The sequence below is a fragment of the Pomacea canaliculata genome, linkage group LG6, assembly GCF_003073045.1.
Source record: "Pomacea canaliculata isolate SZHN2017 linkage group LG6, ASM307304v1, whole genome shotgun sequence".
NCBI lineage: Eukaryota > Metazoa > Mollusca > Gastropoda > Architaenioglossa > Ampullariidae > Pomacea > Pomacea canaliculata.
The window spans coordinates 4,951,543-4,960,714 of record NC_037595.1 but is presented as its reverse complement, the minus strand read 5'-3'; the positions used below and the strand labels follow the sequence as shown (position 1 = coordinate 4,960,714).

Below are 9,172 nucleotides of genomic sequence, written 5' to 3'. Positions count from 1 at the left end.
TTATGGCAAGGGGCACGATGCTGTCGAAGTCATTTCAAGTTTTACATGTCTTTCCTTGCAGGTATTAAATATAGAACTTTTGACAAGAAAGGCAACTGCTGATCTGTTACAATTCATTGGATGAAGCTCTATCCTAGTGTACAAGCCAGTGGATTAAAGGTCGCACACCTACTGGCTTTTCCTGACTTCGTTTGAGTATTTTGGAAGTTTGTTGCTGTCACACCACGGATGTGTATAGGTGGACTGCTGTCTGCCGAAACCAACGTTTCTCCTCTTGCGAAGTTCTCTGCTGCTAGTCTCGGCGAGATTAAACAATGAATGTGACTAAACTGGAAGCTTTATACAAACTTGACTCGTTTTAGTAGTTAATCTGAAACGAAAATAAACCTCAAGCTTTGTACACAACTGCCTTGTTATAGTAGTTATATAACTGGAAAAAATCGTCTGCCAGTAATACAAGGATCACAGTATCATCTCATAGGCTCAGTCGGCACATCGGCATTTTCACAGTACTAAAACCACTCTCATTAAAGTAATTACGGACATATTATCTCCCTTTGACAATAGTTAGTGTTACTGACTGATTAGTTCCTTCTCCTTCCGTCCTTCGTATGCTGTTCATATCTCCATCTTGTCTTAAGAGCTGCGAGCATGCTCCTTCGTGAGCGTGACTATGCGCTTCATAAATCACTCGTTTATTATTATTTTTATTATTACTCTTTTTCTCTTTCTTTCTGTCCATTTGTTCGCTATAAAGTATAAAGGATTCGGCGATATGTACATGTATACGATTACTTACTATGGTTTTCTGCAGGTATCATTCATTGATATCCAATATCTATTCAAAGTAACCAAATTCGTACCAGTATGCATGAAACAAAATAAAATTAAGATTTAAAGGATTCCTGACTAAATTCTGAACCAACATGGTGCTACTGTTTTTAAGAGGAAAACTAATTTTTGCAGTTTGTCCAAAATGTCCAGAATTAATAACTTCTTGTTTTTTGAGCCAGAAAGTCTGGCTACAGTGTTACAAGGTTAATCGATGACAGCAACAATTAAGATAATGAAGTGGGAGTAATGGTGTCATAGCAACCAGGGTAGATCACGGCAAAGCGGTCAAACCTGTAAATAACAGATGTCACACAGGGAAAACAGACTGCCCGAGGCGATTACTCTTATGAAGAATATCGGGATTTGCCGAACTTAATCAGAGACCATGTCCAAACCGTGACTAGATCGCACCTTCCACAGGTGTGAGTAGAACCACCCTGACGACGAGCGACACAGACAGTCGCGGCACTTCAGCGACAGAGACCAAAGGTTCGAGCACGATGTCCTCCAGTAGTCATTCCAAGTGAGTAACATGATAATTTTCTGCAGAGCGATTCTTTCTCGGTCTCATTTGCATAGATATCTACACCGTTATTTAAATTAGTGTGTATTTTTCTTTAGAGTGCAATAAAAGCGAACATTAACTACTGATGTGTTAAGACCAACACAGGCCGATGTAAGACCATACACAATGTTGTAACTCAGTTTTCTTTGAGACAACCGAAATCGGCATTGAATGATTAATGGAAATTTTTCATTTTTCTCTAATAAGGCTCGAATAAAAAAAAAACAATCAATGTTTTTGATGTTTATACTGTGAAAAATCGGTGTAAATTTGTCTTTGATCTGTTTCTTAAAAGAAAATTTTCCTTTATTAGATAACTAAAGAGTTGCATTACCTGCCTGCTTCACTCGATAACACGCACATCTCTTCAACACTCTACTTTTCATCTTCACACACACAAAATTTATTCTTCTTGTACTTGCCCTGAATAATGAAAGCATTTTTCAAAGTTTATTAATTTAATGACAGCTGTTCTTTAATACCGCTCTATTGAACTTAGTTTTCAAAAAACAGAAAAATAAACCGAACACGACAAAAGGAAGAATAAAAATTATAACCAAATGTAAAATTAATCAGTAATTATCTGTTTCTACCTTGCTTTGCACCCGTAGTCTAGTCATAGGCTTAGGCCATGACGACGCCCTGGTCCGATCACTTGATGACTAGATCGCACCCGGAGACAAAACGAAAGTACATACTGCTACACCTGAAGAAAACTCGTCCACCTCAACGACAACAGCCAGATGTTTGAACTTGAAGTCTTCCTGGAGACGACACCTTTGCTTCCTTGCAGTTGATCATCGCAGACCTCTGTGTAAGTATGGCAATAACTTTTGATGCTTTACTGTAGTAGTTAATCTCTAACATTGCAAAAGGCTGCGATAGCAAAGTGATAAATAATGATAATGACTGATGACAGCACAGCCACCTATCTTTTACTTAACTACATCCACAATTACTATTGTTGATGTGTTTATAAGACTGATAACATGTTTTCCAGTTTTGAACCCTAACCCTACTGCTGACACGGCCTTATACAACTAACCAACCAACGCCCACACCATTACATTATTGTGTATGTTGTTTGCAGACATGATGCAATGACTCATGACCCAAGCACTGCTCGGACACTGTTGTCAAAGAGTTATCAGAGAAAGGTAAGTCTGAGTCTTCAGTAAAGACATGCCTTATTTGCTTGTACTACTGTTGACAATGACGGAAAATGAGAGGAAGGTGAGGGGAATGATGATTCCTAAACACTACTGTCATCGGTTTTCTCCTTTGTTGCAACTAATAGCAGTCCAGTATGCCATAGATATTTGAGCGGGTTAAGGCAGTTATTAATGTTTCATGCCAGACCCTGTCTGAGTTTTTCTCTTTTATGTTTTCACTACACTTCAACACCACATGTGAGTAGCTGCCTGTCACCACATGTCCGCGTAGGAGGGTCTTTAATCTTTTCTGTGGGTGAGATAGCAATGTTTAGATTGGTGACTAGGATTGATATTTTGTTTTACTGAAAGTCGAGTTGGTTTATCGGTCTCTTCATATGCTATGTCAATTCTGTTTGATGATTTATTTTTTAAAGCCTGACAGCAAGTGCTGACAGCAAGTCTGAAATTACAAGGTATTGTTGTTATGATATGTCCTTTACTTTGGGTTGTGGTGTCTGAAGAGCTGCCTGTATGGCAGTCAGCTCCGCTTGTGTCTCTGGCTCATGAGATCCATCCACGTATATCTATATACAGATAGTACTTAGTTTTGTTTCTGAAAAGAATTTGGTTCGGATGTTTTTCTTAATTGTATTTAGCAAGGTCAGGGTCTACCTAAAGAACGATACATGAACAGCATACAATGGACAGGAAAACATGAAACAACACATGAACTAAGAAAGAATAAACAACAGTAGAAATGATGAATGAAAATAAGTACAGAAAACGCAGAGAGGAACCAAATAACAAGAACTGATAGTATCATGATAAAGACGAGCTGGGAAGGGTGTAAAAAGGACTAGCATGGTTTTTTCTTTATCTTGGGTGTGTTCCTGTTTCTGGGACTGTGTGAATCTGTGAGACTGAGTGTCCTGGTAAGAGAGACCATTCATCTCGTAATAGTAGTTGGCTGTCCTTTCCCTAATTATCAGCTCTACAGACTTCTGTCCTAGTTCTGCCATCACTGACGATTATAACAATGATGGGCAAACCGTCCCAATTTAAGATGTATAAGGAGGTAAAAAGTACAGACAAGTTAACAAGCTATATCCCTTGAAATATCAACAGCATCAGGTGCTATAAAAATAAAAAGTTAAAAAGAAAAGGATACTTTTATAATGTGTGCCCTTTGAATCTTAAAACTAAAAGTATAACACACTTCAGTCTATTTTTATCATAATGTTTCTAGCACATAATTTTTTTTGTTTATTATCATATCATTGGGACTAAACATTCCACGATGTCTTACCCAGCATTTTAACCTGTACTAATAATCATTTGACTTTTTAGCATATGAAATATGATTTTATTACAGCTTGCTAGCTGAGAGTAAATTAAATCTTTATATTTCATCTCTTCAAAGGTTAATCAATAAAGAAAAAGAAGCAGACAGACAATTAGAGTAACATAATAGAGGGATTATGGAGAATCTTATCATGGCTTCTGCTAAGACTAAATTCTTTGGGGTCCTAGGGACCCCTTCTTCAGATTTTTAATGGGTCCCTGTTCTTCGCCCAACTTTGAATGGGACCCCATTGACAAAAATTGAAGGGGTCCTCCGAACTTTTAATGCGTACTGTACGCAATTTTTGCGTAAGAAGAAGCCCTGCTTATAAACTGAAAAACATGCATACAAGTTATTAAGCAGTTTCAAAATGTTAATGTAAGTGTGGAAGAAGTTTTGAAATACAGTGAATTTTTATTTTGTATGCTCACTTAATGAGAGCATTTTACTTAGTTTCTTGAAAGGTTACACAAAGTTAAAGTATACTTATTAATTATTCCTAACGACAAGATACTAATCTTATCATCCCCTTTCATGACTCCAAGGCTTTGTGAACTAATAAAATATGTAGCAGAATTAAAGGTGTGGATCTTCTTAACCTAAGCAGCGGTCTTAGCTGCATGCAGTAGGTGTAAGACACCTTTATAATCCCCTACCTGGGAGCTTCCAAGGTCTGCTCTTGCTGTCTGCACCTTTGATAACTAGTTTTTTGCATCTAATACATACCCACTTTCAGAAACTAAAGCCCTATAGGCAGTGCTAAAACAAGCTAGGCACAAACTGTCACAGACTTAAATAACCAGATATAGTTTAGAGATAAATAACTTGTGACAGAGGGTTTCATGGGTCTGTTTCCACAGGTCCAAGGTTAAACAAACTTGGAAACACCTGTTTACCTCTAATCCATTATGACTGAAGTATCAACTTAAATATATATATATATATACAAATTGAATGAACCTGCTATTTTAGTCATCAATGTGACTTTGATGTTTTTTCCACTTTATTTCTGGCTGGCTGTGGTTGGCTGGGTCCCTCCGTGCCTCTCTTTCACTCTCTCTCTCGCTATATATAATGTACACATTTTCTGGGAAGTCAGCTGCTGAAAATTCTGGTGTACCTTGGCTAAAACTAGCAGAATGCTAATTAGAATGCTCAGCTTAGTAAGATCTTTACACATTATTTTAACACTGCTTACCTGTCATACTTATGCACACAATATAAGTAGTATATCATAAACATCATTTAATGATGGCATTTATTTACTGGTTTCAGATTTACTTGGCTGTTATTAAATAACTGAGACTGTTTATACCGAAAAAAAGCCACATGCAAGAATTTATCAGAATGAAAAACAAAAGTAGGAACAAAATTCAATTATTAGTTATGATACATCTATGAAATAAAACTTAAAAAGATAAAAATAATTATTTCGTAGCATATCTATATATAAATAAAAAAATCTCATTTCACAAAACTACTTGAAAACATGCATTGTACTTAATCATGAAAGGGCTTTATTATTAGTCAGTGAATGCTTATTTGGATTTGCAAATGAAAAAAAAATATCAATCGTCTAACAGAAAGTGCATCGATCATGTCTTGTCTCAAAAAGATAATGTTTCTCTCTGATAAATATATCTATTCATAAATATATCTATATATAGAGAAGGGGGTTAAAGGCAGCAAACTAAGTTATTATGTTTTGAAGTCCCCTTAGAGTAAAGCAATCCGAGCAAAGCAATATGCAATGTGTTGCACAATTTAAAGAACTTTGAACATGCTGAAGATTTCAAGGACAACATCCAATGTGATATTACTGCTACTATCTCAACATGAAAGTCGATACATTAAGAAACATGAATCTGCATTGAAATATGTCAGGCAGAAAAACGGAATTGACCTACATAGATGTATGAAGCTTTTTTTCTTTTTGGATCAGAATTGCTTTAAGTAGCAAATTAATATTTAGGGTCTCTTTTAAGTGAGTCCTCCTGTGTCATATATATGTACACATTACAGACACATCCAGACAAATTATCAACAATAACATTGCATGTTTAAAGCATGTAACATAATGTCTTTGCAATTCTATACCTTTTCTTCTTCTTCTGTCCTATTCGCCCCCAGTGGAGCATAGGGCCGCAACCACCCGCCGCCATCGGACCCGGTCCTGGGCGTCCCTTTCTAGTTGGGACCATGTCATGCCAGCTGTCTCCGCCTCTCTAATTATTTTATGTAGCACTCCAATTTCATGCCATTTCAACTTGATAGCTGACATTTGCTGCGTTTTTTGAAGATAATGCGCTAAACAACATTTCTATTTAATCTTAAACGTTTTGTAAGAGTAATAATTTCACAACCTGGTTGCCTTTATCAATGAGTGATCATACAATATTACTATAGGAAATTTTTAGATTATGGTAGCCCCAGCTGGTATTTGATTTTAGAACTCACAGTTGTTAACGTACACTTAATTACATTACAGCATCCCATCAAAGCTCGGACTCTCTAGGCCAGTGGTTCTTAACCTTGTTTGAGGTACCGAACCCACAAGTTTCATATGCACATTCACCGAACCCTTCTTTAGTGTCATCACGAATTGCGGGTGTGTCTTGACCTCCGTGGCGGAGGCTCCGCCGAACCCCTGAGACCGACTCACCGAACCCCTAGGGTTCAATAGAACCCCGGTTAAGAACCACTGACTGACCATGATTAAAAATGCATACAGTTTTTTCAGTGGTTATTACCTAATATCTAATGCGATGTATTAAAAGACCGCAAATTTAAAGGACAGAATATACAAGCAAAAGTATTAATATCAAGATCTATTAGTGTCTATGAAATACAAATGACAAATTTAGTTTAGTTTATTCCTCCCAGTTAGTCTTCGAGGTGCATGGGGCCATACCAAAAAAGCAAATGACAAATCATATGAATATTACCTTGTAGATGATCTTAGTAAACAGAGCAGGATATGTTCGCCTGATTCTCAAAGTAACTTTTGAAGACTCCTGAAAGCTGTTCTTCCACTTTTGCACATCATCTTTGGAAAACAGGTTAATTCTTACAGTACCTAAAAATGATTATTAGCATCACTGGTCACACAAAACTTGTAGATAAGGTGCTGATATCCTTCAGGTAATAAATCTTAAGACAATATAAAAAACAAATCAGAAGCATTTATGGATATTATTAGGAGAAAGTCATAATGGTAATTCCAGCAATAGCACACACTTTTATAAAATTGCCTGAGCACCCTTCTCGCTTTCTAGACATATACTGCATTAGATTTTATTTATCTCTATATATACTGCAATAATTATATGTACACCGCAATTATATATTCTGAAAACACATATCTGGTTACTAAGTACTATCCCTGAATTTCTAGAATTCTAAACTGCCTGGCAATACTGTCTGTCATGCTAACAATCATGTAACGACTCCATCTTACACTGTTTATCGTATCTATATTCCTTCATCCATTACTTTACGTTCTACTGCTGCACTTCATCTTTATGTTAATTGTTCATTGTGCCTATATAAGTACCTCAGTGTCCACTGGCTGTTATCTTTCATTTATCATTATTAGTCTGCGCAGAGAGTTCGATGCATCGTGGTCGTGATGCTGTCAGTTGTAACTTCACATTATTATTATTATTATTAATTTATTTAAAAGCACTTTCAAAGGCTACCTCAAACTGATCTCCGTGCAAAAAATATAAAAAGAACGGCATGTCCCAGGCTCTAATTAGTAATTTAGGAATAAAATTCACAAACCAGTAGCTTTGACAATGATTCAGTATCCTGCTCACGCAGTAGAAATTTCCGTCGGCATTTCGAGTTTCCTTGGTGATAGCAATGATAATCGTCGGTCTACAGCTACAAATTAAGGTTTTCCGCCGTTAACTTTGCACTGACCTTTTAGGGCATGTGTTTCGTGCACTCTGATTGGCTGAAATTCCTCCGACGCTATTGAGTGTGGTGGAAAAAAGATTCCGCCTCCTGGACCTGATAGACTGATAGGGGAATATTTTAAACACTCACTACATAAAACTACACCCTTTGTAATGTTCTATTTTAATTTTCTCTTTGAGAAGCAAGGTGAAATATGCAGTCATGTATTGTTCTCACTATGTATTAATGAGCTTACAAACAAAATCTTCGCAAAGGGTCTATACGGTATTCAGCTTAGTTCAGAGTTAATCCAGTTATTTGTCCTTTAATTTGCAGACAACATTGCTTTATTTTCTGATACAGTGATAAGCTTACAAAACCAGTTATATATTCTATATACAACAGCAAAACACTTGGACATAGTTATAAATATGAAGAAATATAATGTGGTTATATTCAGGAACGAGGGTCATGTTGGTATTAGAATGGTGTTAAACTAGAAATAGGTAATAGTTTTAAATATCCAGGAATAATTCTGTTAACAGGCTTTGTTTTCTCATCCCTTAAATGATTTAGCAGTAAAGTCATGGTTAGGAGTTATTGGAATTCTACAAGTTCTTTGACGCCTTGAAGATTGTAAACTCTTTTTTTCTTTTTCAAACTATTCGATACACAAATTCAACCCATTTTTCTGTATGGTTCTGAGGTATGGGGTCTGTATTATGACAACAATATTATTGAGACCATTTATTTTGAATGAAACGTTCTTAAACGTGACAGCAAGAACTCCAAATTGAATGATTTATTATGTCAGATGTAAAGGTTGAAATTTGCCCCCTAGCAGACTTTCAAAAAAGTGTCAGGTATGTTGCTGAAATATGCACAGTAATAACAAGCTCACTTGGGGTAACAACATTATGGTAGCACTTCATCAATATGGGTTTGGATTTGTTTGGTAATGTCAGGGGTGGGCAATGTTAAGCAGCTCTTAAGAGAATTCAAGCTGAGACTTAAAGACTGTTTTCACCAAAACTGGCATAGTAAATATCTAGCAGTGATCGATTTTCAGTCTACAACTCATTTCAGTCTTCTTTAGTACTAAGTACCTACCTAACTGACATTAAACATACAGTGGTACCTCGACATACGAGTTTAATTCGTTCCGTAACCTTGCTCGTATGTCAAATTGCTCGTATCTCAAAGCAATTTTCCCCATTGAAATTCATTGAAATGCCATTAATCCGTTCCAGCTCCCAAAACACCACCTCAGTTGTTTTTGTTAAGTGTTTTTGAATAAGAAAAAGTGTATTTACAAGAAGAAACATTTATTTATCAATAACAAATACATATTCTATAAAAACATATTAAATTCTTCGT

At 36.3% G+C, this 9,172-nt stretch overlaps 1 long non-coding RNA gene across 1 annotated transcript; it reads left to right on the top strand.

Annotated features, from left to right (window-relative positions):
• Positions 1 to 1,203: 1,203 nt before the first annotated feature.
• Positions 1,204 to 8,924, top strand: LOC112567118. The gene is made up of 3 exons (XR_003099755.1): positions 1,204 to 1,357; positions 2,011 to 2,213; positions 2,490 to 8,924. It is a non-coding gene; the product is annotated as an uncharacterized LOC112567118 (long non-coding RNA).
• Positions 8,925 to 9,172: the final 248 nt, after the last annotated feature.